At 43.9% G+C, this 16036-nt stretch overlaps 1 long non-coding RNA gene across 1 annotated transcript in view; it reads right to left on the bottom strand.

Moving 5' to 3' along the window:
* LOC105098267 (uncharacterized) overlaps positions 1-14332 on the bottom strand; it is a 44271-nt gene extending 29939 nt beyond the window's left edge. The window contains exons 1-3 of the long non-coding RNA XR_004138006.2: positions 14282-14332; positions 13314-13544; positions 12785-12853 (exon numbers count right to left, since the gene is read on the bottom strand). This is a non-coding gene — a long non-coding RNA (uncharacterized LOC105098267). The remainder of the gene's footprint in view (positions 1-12784; positions 12854-13313; positions 13545-14281) is intronic.
* Between the last annotated feature and the right edge of the window lie 1704 nt (positions 14333-16036).

Here is a 16036-nt window from a genome sequence, read left to right as displayed (position 1 = left end):
TATAATTGGAAAATGAATTTTTAAACAATCATTTTTAATACCATTAAAGTTCATCAAATGAAGGGCAGGGATCTGAATTGATTGCACTTTGTTAGCTTTCATTACATTTTCATAGAATAGGCATTTAATAAACATTAGTTTAATGAATAAACAATCAAACATGTATTTAAAGATACGGCCGTGTAATTTAGTTATGCTGAGAATAACACAGAAGCAAACATCCATTAAAATATACATAAAAATACTCCCAAACCAAGCCACTGAGAGGCTTATAATAAAATAGAACAACTTCAGAAAAAGAGAATTAATTTTTCAGGTATTATTCTTTTATTTAGCATTTCTTTTTGTATTTCTACTTGCATAAAACTACCTCTTTTTCTATTAAAGAAGTTTAAGCTTCACAAAAGGTTTTAGTGTGACATTTGTTCTAATGTGGTCTTTCTTCCCCGTTTGACACCGTCAGAGCTGAGGCAGCTGGACCCTTTCAGAATTCGGCCTCACGCGCTGCTGTGTACACAGAACGTGACGGTAGCTGATAAAATTCACACACCTGCGGTACTTCAATATATTCCAGACGCACTCTCGTTATGATTCATTTTAAGGGTAATAAAGAGATAGTGACAGTTATTATAATAGGATTTCATATGAATGAAAAGTGTACCCTGCATGGAAGACTGCTGCTACCTAAAGGCTCAGAACTAAGAAACCGAGCGGAATCAAACAAGAAAAAAGATACTTCATGTGGAAACGCCTAGAAGGTTTCAGTAACGGTGAAAAAAACACTGCATGAACGGCATGTGTAACACTTGAAATTTTTCACAAGAACATTTCCATCCAAATTATCTTTGTGCTATGAAAAGCATACATATGCAACTGCACGAAAGTAGTTTAATGGCCTCATTGTAAGCCATTTCTCTATGAATTAAGAAGCTCTGGACTCATGCGTTATCTCACGTAAAAGTGGTAATGATAAGTTCCGCACATGCAGATTAACGAACAGCTGCAACAAAGTCGGCTTCTCACGCCCAACCAGTTCGCTTGCTGCCACAAAGCAAAAGACGCGGCCACGCCCAGGGGTGGGGCGAGCGCAGAGCCGCGGCGAGGAGCCGGCAGGGGCCGCCTGCGCGCGCCCTCGCCCCCCCCACCAGCCTCAGCCTCGCTGTGACCGGCAGCACAGTCGCGCGCGCGCGCGCGCGCACACGCCAACAAAGGCTGCCCGGGGCCCTCTGCACGCCCGGGCCAGCCGGCCCCGGGGGAGAAGGCTTGTGCGACACCAGCGTGACCCCAGCTGCCCCAGCCAGCCTACCCATTGCATTGGGGTTGCTCCTTCAGAAAATTGTTCCTGTAAGAAGTCATCCCAGCTGAGGCCAAGGTGGCCGGCCCCTGAGGCCAGCCGAAACTGCCAACCTGTAGGCTTACTCAGAAGTCAGGTGAATGTAACTGTTTGAACCCCGAGTCTGGGGTGGAGAGAGGGGTTGTGATACGGCATTACTGTGACAACGGACAGCCGACAGAAGCATGGAAACACTGAGAGGGTGAACATGCAGACGGACACTGGCCGATACCACATGTGACAGCAGAACGCTGACCCCCAGTCTGCAGCAACCACCCCGGGAATCCAGGCCCAGCCTCTGCAGCCATCAGGCCGCTGGTCAGGACGGGTCTGTGCGATTCCGTGTGTTTACCCCTGCTTTCAACTCAGGGCCAGCAGAAAAGCTGAGTATGCCCCACACCAGCCATATACGGTGCCCCGCTTCTCTGTGGCCTGTCCCCTGCTTCCCGGAGCCAGCAGCCTCCAGCAGGCTCACTGAGCCCCCCCCCCCCGATTTCACTTTGAAGCCCCCCGTTCCCTCCCCGCTCAGGGCCCTGCTGAGCACAGCACTGGTGGCCGGGTCCCCCGTGGTAGCAGCTGTGCGTTGTCACGTGGCCGGTCTGTCCGTATTTCCACAACTGCAGGCATCACTACAAGCTGTGGCAGATACATAACCAAATGGATGGGCCATAGGATACAATTATGGTTGACATGAATAAACAGTGCCAGGTCGAAAAACCACAACTGTAACATTCATTCACTTCAACTCTGCCTTTTAAAGCGGAGTCTTTTGTTGCAAACAATTCAAGAGTCCAGTGTGTTCCCAAGGGCATCTCTTAGCCCTTCAACCTGTAACCCTTTCTCTCCTGAAGCTCCTCCCGCCAACACCCTCGTGGTGTTCCCCTCTAACATCATCACCTGGTCTGCATCCACCAGCTCTCCAGTCAGTGATGGCTTCACCCGTGACTCCACCACGTCATTTTCATCAACTACATTAATCCTGATTCGTTCACCAGATTTGTAATCTTAGCTTTGCCATCTATTTGTCTCCTATTCTTAAACATTTAGTGTGTCCTCCATCCGTGAGACACTGACAAAGGTGCTGAGTCACAGCCGATGGCGGAATGTGGAAGGAATATTTCCACAGAGCTGATTTTATCAACGTTTCAGGAGAGGAATTTGATCATGAAACCAGGATATCCATTCTCCAATGCTTTCATAATTTTTCTTATATTGTAGGAAGATCCTTTAGAAATAAAAATTTTGTAGTAGAAAATTTTATCTAAAAATAAAACTCAATATATTTTAAAAATAGCATGTATACCGTGAGTCCCTTTGTCTCAAATTCACTTTACAATCTGTCTGCACTTTTGCATTGGAACCAGGGCTGAATGATGTTCTCCAGAGGTTCACGATAATTACCCCTTGGTGGCGGGATTTTGAGTGTGCCCACGTGTGTATACACATGTGGATATGTTTACGTTCTTCTTGGTCCGGTTATATATTGTTAGAAATTTTATAACAAGGCTCTATGATTTTACAAAAACAGTAAGGTTTTTCTTTTTAAAAATCCAAAACTTGAAAATACACAACTAAAGATCTAAATCTATTCATTCAATAACTTGCCAACAAGTCATGTAAGTAAAGAAACCAGGGAAGAGGTTAGAAGTGCATAAACACCAAATAAACAGTAGGTGCTGGAGAGCTAAGGGGACAAGTGGGAAGCTCTGGGATCACGCGAAATAAAAGGTCAAAAGCTAAAAGGAGGCAACAGCAAGAGGGCAGTGACAGGAAAAAACAAAACAAACAAAAACTTGCTGAGATTCACAAATTCTGGTTTTCACTTTGACTTGTAAACAGCATGCAACCATCATTCCCATCCTCACAAGAAAAAAGATGGAAAAATCAACAGTTGCTCTTAGAACGACCAGAAGATTGAGGTCAGAGGGCAAAACCTGAAACCCAGAGAGACCCCGGCCCACTGGGTGCGGAGCTGGCTCTCCTAGGGGGCGGCTGAGGCCTGCTGGGGGCTGGGCATGGACTAGCTGCAGAGTTAGAAACCACCAGGGGCCAGTCCTTGGCGAGTTCTACCTCCAGGAGCCTGCCCAGGTTCTTGTGATGAGCCCTGCGTGAGACCCCTAGTGTCTGTAGCAGCGGGAGGGATCGGATGAGGGACGAGGCATCTAAAATAAACTCAGAGCTCCCTCTTCTCTGCCCAGGGTCCCGCCCTCAGGGGAAACCTTCTTATGTGAGCCAGTGTGACCTGGAGAGAGGATAATCGGGTGGTTTGAGCCCCAGCTGGTCTTCCTGGCTCACATAAGGGAAGGGAGAGAAGAGTGAGGGGCTCTTCTAAAGGTCACAGCCCATGGACGCCAGGCCATTAAAAAATGAAGATATAATCACAAGATGATAGAACACTTCTCCCCCAACACCTCGTCACCACGTCAACAGGGCTGCAGGATAATCAGCGCGTTACGACTGACAGCCGAGACACAGCATCTGTCGGGGAGGGAGTTTCAAGGAAATCCAACGACAGGAGAGGAGAGCAAAACACAGACAGGAGAGGAAACGAAAGCTGGATACCTACGGCTACAGTGAAGACTTAGGGCAGCACAACTCCTCGTCAGATCAACATAAAGCCTTCCTAACGGCCTGCTTACCTCACTGCCTATTACCCAATGCATGTGGCGGTTTGCACCAAAAAGAACAAGACACGCCAAAGGCGTGAAACCACTACTGTCTGAAGAGACACAGCCTGAGAGTCAGACTCCAATGTGGCAAAGATTTTGAAATTATCAGCTTTTTTAAAATCTAGGATTAATTATGACAACGGTTCTAATAGAAAAAGTGAACAACATGCAAGAACAGGTGGGTAATGTAAGCAGAGAGATGGAAACTGTAAGAAAGATTCAAAAGGAAACGCCAGAGCACAGTAAGAAATGAAGCAGCCTGTGGTGGGCTCCTTGGGCGACGGCATGTGGCCCAGGAGAGACTCAATGAGCCTGAAGATACGGTGATAGCAACGTCCCAAACTGAAGTGCAAAGAGAAAAAAGAATGAAAAAGGAAGAGAATATCCAAGAACTGTGGAGCAGTCACCAAAGACTTGACATCCATGTAGCAAGAATACCGGAAGGAAGGGAAGGAGGAGAAGAAATATTTGAAATAATAATGAATAAGAATGTTCACAATTAATGACAGATATCAAACCACAGATCCAGGAACATCAAGCAAGATAAATACCAAAACATGTACACCTGGGTATATCATATACAAACTACAGATAACCAAAGAAAAAATCTTGAAGTCAGAAAAAAAAACCCACCTGCCCTATAGAGGAATAAGGGTAAGATCTGCATCAGACTTCGCCTCAAAAATAGTGCAAGCAAGGAGAGAGTGGAGCAAAATATTCAAAATGTTGAAATAAAAAAAAAAAACCCACTAACATACAATTCTGTATCTGAAATTACCCTTCCAGAGTGAAGGAGACACTAGCAATCAACAATCTGAAAAGGAAATTAAGAAAACAATTCCATTTACAACAGCATCAAAAAGAATAAGATATTTAGGAATAAATTTATCCAAGGAGGTTTAAGACTTTTACAATGAAAACTACAAAACGTTTTGAAAGAAATTAAAGAAGACCTTAGTAAATGGAAAGACATCTTGTGTTCTCAGGTTGGAAGACTTAATACTGTTAAAATAACAGTATTACCCAAAGTGGTACACAGATTCATTGCAATGAATCCCCTATCAAAATCCCAATGGCGTATTTGCAGAAATGGAAGAATACATTCCAAAATTCATATGGAACTTCAAGGGACCCGGAATAGCTAAAACAATCTTGAAAAAGAAGTGCAAAGTGTAGTCCCATACGTCCCAATTTCAAAACTTACTATGAAGTACAGTAATCAAAAACAATATGGCACCAGCATAAGGACAGGCACCCAGACCAACGGCACAGAACTGAAATCCCAGAAATAAGCTTTCCCATCTACGGTTCATTGATTTTTTTACAAAGATATCAAGACCATTCAATGGGGAAAGGACAGTGTCTTCCCCAAAACAGGAAAAAACAGACGTCCACATGCAAAAGAATGAAGGTATACCCTTGTCTTACACCATGTACAAGCAGTAACTCAAAATAAATCAAAGGCATAAATATAAGAGCTAAAACTATAAAAACTCTTAGCAGAAAACATAGGGGAGAATCTTCATGACATTGGATTTGGTGAGATTTCTTGGACATGACACCAAGAACACAAGAAACAAAAGAAAGCATAGATGAAGTGGACTCTTGATACAGTGTATCAAAGGAGACCATCAAGGGAGTGAAAAGACATCCCACAAAATGGGAGAAAATGTCTGCAAATCATATATATGATAAAAGTTCCATTTCCAGGATATATTAAGAATTCCTAAAACTCAACAATAAAAAGACAAACCAATTTTAAAAGGAGCAAGTGATTTGAATAGACATCTCTCCAAAAATAATGTACAAATGGCCACCGGCACATGAAAAGGTGCTCAGTGTCTTTAGTCATTAGGGAAGCGCAAATAAAAACCACAGGGAGACACCACTCCACAACTATTAGGATGGCTATAATTTTTTTAAGTCAAAAATAGCAAGTATTGGAGATAACATGGAGAAAGAGGACCCCTCATGCAGCGCTAATAGGAATGTAAAACCCTGCAACTGCTATGCAAACAGTCTGGTGGTCACATGGAATTACCATATGACTGAGCAATTTCACTCCTAGTGTATACACGAAAGAACTAAAAACTGTCAAATAAATGCATGTAGTGCAGGCTCACAGTAATGCTACTGACATCAGCCAAAACGCAGGAACAGCCAAATGTCTAACAACGGGTGAATGGATACACAAATTGTGGTATGCACACACAGTAGAATATTACTCAGCCATAAAAGGGAATGAAGGACTGATACATCCTACAGCATGGATGAACCTCAAAAACATTATGCCAAGTGAAAGAAATCAGACTCAAAAGGTCACACAGTGTATGATTCCATTTATATGAAATATCCAGACCAGGTAAATCTCTAGATTTAGAATGCAGATTGGTGGTTGCCAGGGTCTGGGGAAGGACGGATGGGGAGAAATTGCTATTAAGTATGGGAATTTACTTTCACTGTGGGGTGATCGAAATGTTTTGGAACTAGATGGAAGTGGTGGTTGCACAACATTGTGAAAGTACCAAACACCACTGAATTGTTGACTTTAATAAGGTTAATTTCATGCTATGTGAACTTCACCTAAATAAACTGTTTTCTAAATGATAAAGAAATAAGATTTTTTCAGACAAAAAAGAAAAAAAAACTGAAGGAATTTGCTCCTGGTAGACTTGTTTTGTAAGAAATGTTGAAAGAGTTTCTTCAGAAAGAAGGAACGTGATAGCGATCAGAAACTCAGATCTGCTTAAAGAAAAAGAAGATTGTTAGACAAGGAATAGATGAAGGCAAAAGAAAATCCTTCATGTTTCATATTCTTAATTGATCTAACAGATTTGTTGTTTGTCCAATACAATTACAAAGGAGTGGTGTACTGAGTGACTGATAGCACACAGACAGGTGACATGAACTACAGCAATGCTACAAGGGATGGGACGTGGGCACTGGGGCTACTCACATCCAGGAAGCAGGGCTGTTATCTGAAATTGGGTTTACATCTGTTGTAAATGTACATGGTAAACTTTAGGGCAACCACCGCAATAGTTTTTGAAAGGAGTATAATTGATATACTAAGAACAGAGAGAAAATCAAATCATATAAAATGCTCAATTAAAACCACAGAAGGAAGAAAAAAGAGAGAAAGATCAAAAAGAAGCAAAGAACAAGCGCAAAAAATAGAACGCACAAATGTGATAAATATGAGTCGCACTATATAAGGATGACTCTACAGGTGAATGGTCTAAATACGTTAATTAAAACACAGAGACTGACAAAGTGGATTAAAAAAAGAGTCAACCATATGTTGTTTAAAAGAAACCCACTTTTATAGGAAGACAATGCTAGATTAACAACAGTGAAGGGACGGAGAACACTAATCAAAAGAAAGCTGGAGAAGCCGTATTAATCTCAGACAAAGCCGACTAGAACAAGGATGGTTGGCAAAGACGAGGGGGGCAGTACATAACGGCAAACGGTCAAGTCTGCAAGGAGACATAACTACCTCTGCAGTGTGTGTACCTAACAGCAGTGTCAGATACGTGAGGCAAAAACTTCCAGATCTGCACAAAGAAATTGCTGCATCCACTGTTACGGAGGCTCAACGGCCTCCTGTCATTAACACAGATCCAGTTAAGGCCACAGCTGAGCTGACCAGCACCACCAATCCCCGAATCTAACTGACATTTAAAGAGTACTTCACTCAACAACAGCACAATATACATTCTTCTCAAGTTCACATGGAACACTCCCCAAGATGGACCACATTCTAGAATTAAACTAGAACTCAGTAGCAGAAGCGTAGCTGGAAAGTGCCGACATGTTTGGAGAAGAAACTACATTTCTACAGAGGACGTGAATCAAAGAAAAAGTCTCAAGAGATTTTTAAAAAAATATTTTAAACCAAGTGAATATGAAAATATAATTTAGAAGAAGAAAGGAAGTGATAAAAATTAGAGCAGAAATCAATGGAATTGAAAACAGGAAAACAATAGAGAAAGTCATCAAATCCAAAGCTGGTACTTTAAAAAGATCAATAAAATGTAAATCTCTAACCAAGGAAAGAAGCAAGAAGGTAGGAGTTAGTCATCAGAAATTCAAATAGGATCATTAATAGATCACCACTGACCCACTGGACATATAAAAATAGTAAAAGAATGCTATGAACATCTCTACACCCACAAATTTGACAGCTTACGTGAAACGAACCAATTCTTTGAAAGATACAATCTAACAAAAGGCATTAGAAGAGGAACAGGCGATCTGCGTAGGGCTGTATTTAAGGCACTGCTTCAGCAGTTAACAACCTGCCCAACAACGTAAGCGCCAGGCCCAGAGTTCCTCACTGCCAAACTTTCAAAGAATAAATCACACAAATTCTCCACAATCTCATCCTGAAAAACAGAAGCAGCACCTGACACCCAAACCAGATAAAAATATTATAAGAAAAGAAAGCTACAGACAATATCCCTCGTGAGCATAGACGCTAATTCCTCAACAAACTGTTAGCAAACAGGGTCCGACGATGGGCGAAAAGAATCACATGCCACAAACAGGTGAAGCCTAAAGGAGAAAACCACGTGAGCCCATCAGCAGGTGCAGGGAAAGCATGTGACAGAATCCAGCCCCCGTTCATGATAAGAGCCCTCAGTGAACGAGGAAGAGAAGGTAACATCCTCAGCGGACAAAGACCATCTGTGAAGACTTGCAGCGAACATCAGATGCAGCTGTGAGAAGCAAGACGCTTCGCCCTCCTGCTGGGGGCAGAAGCAAGAATGCTTCCTCATACCGCACTATTCAGCATCACACTGCAAGTCCTGGTAACAATATGAGAAAAGGAAATAGTAAAAGTATACAGATTGGGAAGGAAGAAATGAAACTGTCTTTGTCTTCAGATGACATAATTGGCTATGTAGAAAATCCCAAAGAACTAGCAAAAAAAAAAAAAAAAACACCTCCCAGAACTAACAGGCAATTATAGCAACGATGCAGAATACAATGTTAATATACAGAAGTCAGTCACTTTCCTGTATACCAGCAATAAACAAGTGGAATTTGAAATTAAAACCAGAATACTATGTATATTAGCTCCAATAAAAATGGACTAACTAGATACCAATCTAATAAAATATGTATAAGATCTATTACAGAAAACTACAAAACTCTGATGAAAAAAATCAAAGATCTAAATAAACAGAGATATTCCATGTCCATGGATAGGAAGACAATGTGTTTAAAACAGTGGTTCTTCCCAATTTGATCTATGGATTCAACACTATCCAAATCCCAGCAAGTTATTTTGTGACAATCAACCAACTGATTCCACAGTGTATTTGAAAAGGCACAAGACTCAGAATAGCCAACATGATACTGAAGAACGAACTTCAGGCACCACACCTCCCAACATAAAGACTTACTGCAAAGCTACAGTAATCAAGGTAATGTGGCATCGGTGAGAGAAAGGACAGATCCCTGGAACAGAACAGAGAGCCCAGAAAGAAGAAAGAGTCTAGACACAGACCTTACATCTTTCACAAAAATTACCTCCAAACGGATAATACACCTACATGCAAAATGCAAATCTATAAACTTCTAGAAGATCACCTTTGAGAAAAATCTAGGTGACCTTGGCTTTGGCAATGGCTGTCTAATAACAACACCAAAAGCAAAATCCATGAAAGAAAAAAGTGTTTTTAGATGGACTTTATTAAAATTTAAACCTCTGCTCTGATAAAGACACAGTTAAGAGAATGAAAAAGACAAGACACAGACCAGGAGGAAATCTTTGCAAAACACGTAACTAATAATCAATTTATAATCAAAATACACAAAGAACTCTTACCATTCAACAATACAAAGGCAATTTGTTTTTAAAAATGGACAAAAAAATCTGAACAGACACCTCACCAAAGTAAATACACAGACAGCAAATAGGAATATGAAAAGTACTCAACATCGTATGTCATAAGGGAACTGCAAATTGAAACAAAAATGAGATACCACTGCACACCTATTAAAGTGACTGAAATTCAAATAACTTCCAATATCAAGTGGTGCCGATGAGGACGTAGACCTGGTGAGGATTCAAAGGTACACTGTGCAAGACCGTTTCGTAGTTTCTTATCAAGCTAAACATAGTCTTCACATAATCCAGTGATCCAAATGAGTTGAAAGTGTATGTCTACACAAAACCTTGCACACAAAGGTTTACAACAACTGTGTTCATAATTGCCAAAACTTGGAGGCTACCAAAGTGTCCTTCAGTAGGTGAGTGGTGAACAGACGATGTACATCCAGACAATGCAATATTCCCCAGCAATAAAAGGATGTGAGCTCTCAAGCCGTAAAAAACCATGAAGGAACCTTAAATGCGTATTGCGAACAGAAAGAAGCCTGAGAAGGCTACATGTTGTATAATTCCAACTCTGTGACATTCTGGAAAAGTCAAAACCATAGACAGTAAAAAGCTCAGTGATTGCCAGAGGTTCTGGGGGAAGGGAGGGAAAGATTTTTAGGGCGGTGAAATTCTCTGATACTGTAACTGCAGACACGTGACATTATGCAGTTGTCAAAACCTTTACAACTATACAAAAGGAGAAGTGAATTCTACACTTCAGTTAATCAGAATGTAGCAACATTGGTTGGTCAATTGGGACAAATATAGCATATAAATGGAAGATGTTAATATTGGGGAAACTGTACAGAAATACTCTGTATTATATGCTTAATTTGCCATAAATTTTATTAAAGAAATAAAATCTATTAATTAAAAAAAAACTTTTCTGGATTCAATCAGGATGGAATCCTGCATGAACTTATCAGAGCATCAGCTGATTCAAATTTCAGAGAAACTGTGCTCCAGCCGTGATGAGAAACCAGCACACACTCACCTCCCAGGCTTCTGTGGAGCTTCTACTAGTGACCTGGCCCTTGGGATGCTTTCACGCACCTTCCAAAGCTGTTGATTAGGGAAGAGAGGTCACAGGTGTCTGAGGAGAGTCGCCACCACCCAAACCACAGTGAGTACGCATCATTGATCTTGGCAGGGTTTAAAGTGTCTGGTGCATGACGATCACAGCGCAGCTGGCGTGAGCATCTTTATCACATCAGCCATTAGATCATAACAGGATACTCTCCTTCCCCAGGGCGATAAAGCAACTCTAAATACCCCGAATTCAGCAACAAGGAATGAATTTGCTCCCTTTTCTATTCAGAAAGCAAGTTTTGAAAGGAGCCCTCTGCTACACCCATGACTTTATAATCACAGGCCAGGGACTCCCCATGTCCACGTGGCAGGCGCTTCCCTGCGCGTGACTCTGCGGCTGCCTCAGCCTCACCGGGGATGACGTGATCACTGTGCCTCTAGTCACAGAGGTGAAAACACAGCTTTGCACTCTGCCAGGAGAGATGGAATAACTCAATCTCTTTTTCATTCCTTTGTTACAAACAAAACAAAACTCTAGTATGACCTCTAGGAAAGGGAACATTTTGGAAAGTGCCCCCACTGGTGCACCTGAATCCCGCAGGACAGCCACTGTGGGGCTAACCCGGGAAGGCTGCAGATTCCCCAGCACCTGCTGGACCCCGCGTACTGCAAGACACAGGAAGGCTGTGAGTTATTTGGAAGAGGGACTCGGGTGGAAGCACGTTTAGGAATAGAAATTGATAATAAATCTAGAAATGTTTGCAGAAAGTTGAAGGCAATACTAAAGATTAAGACACACAACCTGAAGGGAAGGCGTTCCCAGTGAGGTCAGAATGGAGCGCTAGGTTAAAGGAGATGGACTTTGTGCCACTGACTGACTCCTTGGGGTTATTTTGGCATCAAGGGCTGTGTTCAGAGAGGCAGGGTAGGACATGCACTGAGTGGGACTAAGAACCTGCCGTAGGTAGCCAGAGAGAGACGCGAGAGTGCACCAGCGCAGACCGGCCGGCTCAGCCCACGCGGACAGGCTGCATTACGCGTCCACACTTTCCCACCACTAGAAGCCAAGGACCCGTCTCGGGCGTAACAGTGGGAAACCTCATCTCCAAGCAGCAGACAAGCGCCCACTGCCACTCCTTGTGTGTGGACACTTCCCCCGTGTGGCCGAGAAGAACGGACCTGCCGCCACAGTGGGCCTGCTCCTCTGGCTCTAACCCTGGTGCTCCGTTGCCGGGTTCGGCCGCACCGACTCTGCTCCTTTGTAAAAGAATGCTGCCTATGGCCTGAAATACAGCCCGTTCCAGGCTCTGCCTCCCAGGCTCGACCTTCCATTCATATAGAGATAAAAAGTTGCAGAAGAGAAAGTAACAGTTATCTTGCTGAAGATTTACAGGAACGCTGTGAGCAAAGGATGCCAGCACCAAGATGTCTGCAAAGCCCCCTCCCCTTCTAGGGAGCCTGAACTCCAACTCCGGCAAGACGGCTCTTTGGGACACTAGCCCCCATCTTCTCGGTCTGCTGGCTTTCCAAATAAAGATGCTCTTCCTTGTCCCAACGCCACGTCTCTCGACTTACTGGCCTGTCGTGCAGTGAGCGGTACAAGCCTGGACCCAGTGATACCTGCATGTCTGCTACGCAGACAAAGTGCAGGCAAGATTCCCTCTCGCGTGAATGCTTCCCGCTGGACAGCCAGCCCTTCCCGCCTCTGGCTGCCCTCCTCTGAGAGCCGTGAGCATCACCTCTAAACCGCAGCACCACCCAGGAGGCCGGCTTCTTCAGCACAGTGGGCAGCAGAAGCAGCCTGCTCCTTCTGGGAATGTGCAACCAGGCAGAGCACCCGCACCCAGCTCGCCCTCCACATACCTCTAGTCTCCTCTCCAGTCCCTTCTCTTCAGACCATTCCCAGAACATCCAATTCATGTTTCTGAAAGTCTAAAATAAATAAATCACATGAGTATGAGCAGTTAGGGTAGGGGGCCCTCAGAGAAAGAGAGCCAAGCTCGGCATCCTTGACACAGAGAAGCCATTTTTGACCTAAGCCATGTGTGACCTAAGCCCAGCCACCATGCCGACCTGTGAACAGGTCCCAGTAACTAATGATCTTAAGGGACGTGAGGGGTGCAGGAACAAAGAAAAAGCAGTCAAGAAACAATACTTCAGCGATAGAACGGAGCCCTAGTTCCTCCTCAAGGGATGTACGTGATCTGAAATTTATCTCTAAGTTGTTCTGCAGGAAGTAACCCCCTACCCCGCTGGTATAGGATGGAATGACAGTGTTGCCCCTCAAAGACTCTTATGACTTCAACCAAATGAGCCCTGAGCCCCGATGACCCTGCCCTGACCCAGGGCTGAGCTCTGCTTTGCTCAAGGCCCTCCAGGAATACGCACGTACCCTTAGCCTCATGCCTCCCGAGTCCTGCGGGCCAGGGAGACGCTGCTCCGGGATGCGCCCCAGTGTCCTCCATACTTGCTGCGGGGTGCATCCTTCCCCCTCTGCTCTTCAGCTTGATTGTGTCTTTCGGCTCGACATGGAGAACGCACTCCACAAAGGTTTCAGAGGATGCAGACACACTCCACGTACGGCAACTTCTTAGGCCCATCTTTAGACAAACAGACGAAAACGCTGAAAGCAAACATTAAACTAGACATCACTGAGAGCACGACTGGGGAGTGAGACGGGCGGGTTACCCACAGTGACGAGCCTTCCTAGTCCAGAATGTCACCTTCTGACGAGGGCCAGAAGACACTCCCTGGGGGAGCAGTGAGGGATGTGTCCCTGTAGCGTCTTCTTCAAATACCAGCCATGTCAGCCCTGCTTTGTCAGGAATTACAGAGTCAAAACTGCAAGATGAAACTTCCATGCAAATACCTGCAGAGAAATATTCTGTGCAGCTAACAAGAAAGACCAATTTCTTCCAGATCAGTAACATGCAGGTAGTAAAACTGTCCCCAAACTGTAAACACTTGGGCGGGGGAAGGAATTTTTTAAATGGGAATTTTTCTTAGATCTTGAAGAAGTTCAATAAAATACCTTAAAATGGATATAAAGGTTAGCAGGCACTGTACTGAGTGGTTCACACATACATGACATCTCAGTCTCACCAGAGCCCAAAGGTGGTAACAGTTTACCTACTGATCACTTGAATCCTTCCTGGTACAAGAAGCAGAAAACCAGACCCAAACTGGCTGGAGCATAAAGGGAATTTTCTCATTCATGTGAGTGAAAAGACTCAGAGCAGGGCTAGCTTCGGGGCTTAAACTACATCACGAGGGCTTGGACTCCGTCCAGATCCCTGCCACTTCCTGTGTAACCCTCCTTCTGAGGTTCACGGATGGCTCCCAGCAGCTTCGGGCTCTCACCTCGTGATGACAGATAGCCAGCACAGCTGCAGGTTCACATCTTTTCTTCCTCCTACAATCAGGAGGAAGAATTAAAGGAATTTTCCAGTATCTCCGACAAACACATGGAGTCCATCTGATTAGCCCCTGTAGGTCATATGCCCATTTCAGTTGCATGCATCATGCAGCCAAGGCTTCATCATGCACTGAGATTCTCTGATCAGCTGAGGCTAGTTGTATGTTCCATCCCAGGACTGAGGAATCCCCGACTCTTGGTGGAGAGGGGCGAATGGATGCTGAGGGGAGAAGTAAGAAATGTCCTCTTTATGTAGAAGGACCCCAGAGTAAGATCTCCCTGTCTAAATCCAAAGCTTCCCCACTCTCCTCCATGCTGTACCAACACTCGAGAGTCACAGAACAAGAAAGAAAAATACCATATGATATCACTCATGTGTGGAATCTAAAAAAGAAAAAACCAGGACACTAACAAACTCATCTACAAAATAGAAACAGACATGAAGACATAGTAAACAATCTTACGGGGGAAAGAGGGTGGGAAGGGACTTTGAGATTTGCAAATATTAACTACTATATATAAGATAGACAAAAAAACAAATATCTTCTGTACAGCACAGGGAACTATATTCAACATCTTGTAATAACCTTTAATGAAAGAATATGAAAATGAATGCATGTGTGTATACATATGCGTATATGTTTATAGGGACATGATGCCGTACACCAGAGACTGACACACTACAACTGACTGTACTTCAGTTAAAACACACACACACACACAGAGTCGCAGAGCACAACATCCTCAAGGCCAGAGGCCTTTTGTTGTCTTCTAGACCCATCACCAATTGGAACATAAACAAAGATGACAATATTTGTTGGAAAAGTCTGAACCATCATGTGAAAGATTAACTTAAAATTAACTTAACGGGGAGGGCATCGCTCCGTGATAGTGCTTAGCTTGCACGAGGTCCTGGGTTGAATCCCCAGTAACTCCGTTTAAAAAAAATTGACTTTATTATGAATTTAATTTGGCTCACCAAAAAAACTTAGCCTGTTTTTAGTCTGTTTCTACAAACTTCCAAAGGAGAGGCCATCTTACAAAATTTAATTTCTCTAGGAAAAATACTATCTTAAGTGAAGCTTCGGATTTTCTTGTTTCATCAATATAGTGTCATTTATTCCAAAACTACATCAAGCATTTTAACTTTTAGGTCTTTAACGATCAATGACCAATTTCCAATCAACGTAGTTGGTAACTTCTTTAGACCTCACTTTCAGAGAAGTAAAAAGCGGGGGGAGTTATATTTGCATTTTATATGGTTTTTGTCCTTTCAGCCTAACTTTAGTTCAATAAAAAGTAAGTTTAAATAGCACGACTGAGTCACTGCCTCAAACGTCTATCGACTTCTGCGTCTGGCCACGATGAAGGGCTGGGGATCAGATTTAAGCTCTTACCTCCAACAACTAAAAAAATCAGACAAATTATATAAAAGAGTGGTTTTCGGACACTGGACAACAGGCAGTGCAGGGCCGGGTCCACGAGAGAAGGGAGACCAAGTGGGCCTGAGTCTCCAGGCCCCGACCCAGGCAGGGCCAGAGGCCCAGCCGCACTGAGGAGCCACGGCGGCGCCCGGAGGTGCGTGCCCAGGTGAGAGGCGCGCCCAGGTGAGGGGCGAACCGACCACCCGAGCCCGCGCGGCTGGGCTCCGCCCCCGACACCTGCGCGAGCGCGCCCGGCCGGCGAGCATGCGCAGAGCG

Source organism: Camelus dromedarius, chromosome 7, assembly GCF_036321535.1.
Source record: "Camelus dromedarius isolate mCamDro1 chromosome 7, mCamDro1.pat, whole genome shotgun sequence".
NCBI lineage: Eukaryota > Metazoa > Chordata > Mammalia > Artiodactyla > Camelidae > Camelus > Camelus dromedarius.
This window is presented reverse-complemented; position numbering and strand designations above follow the sequence as displayed.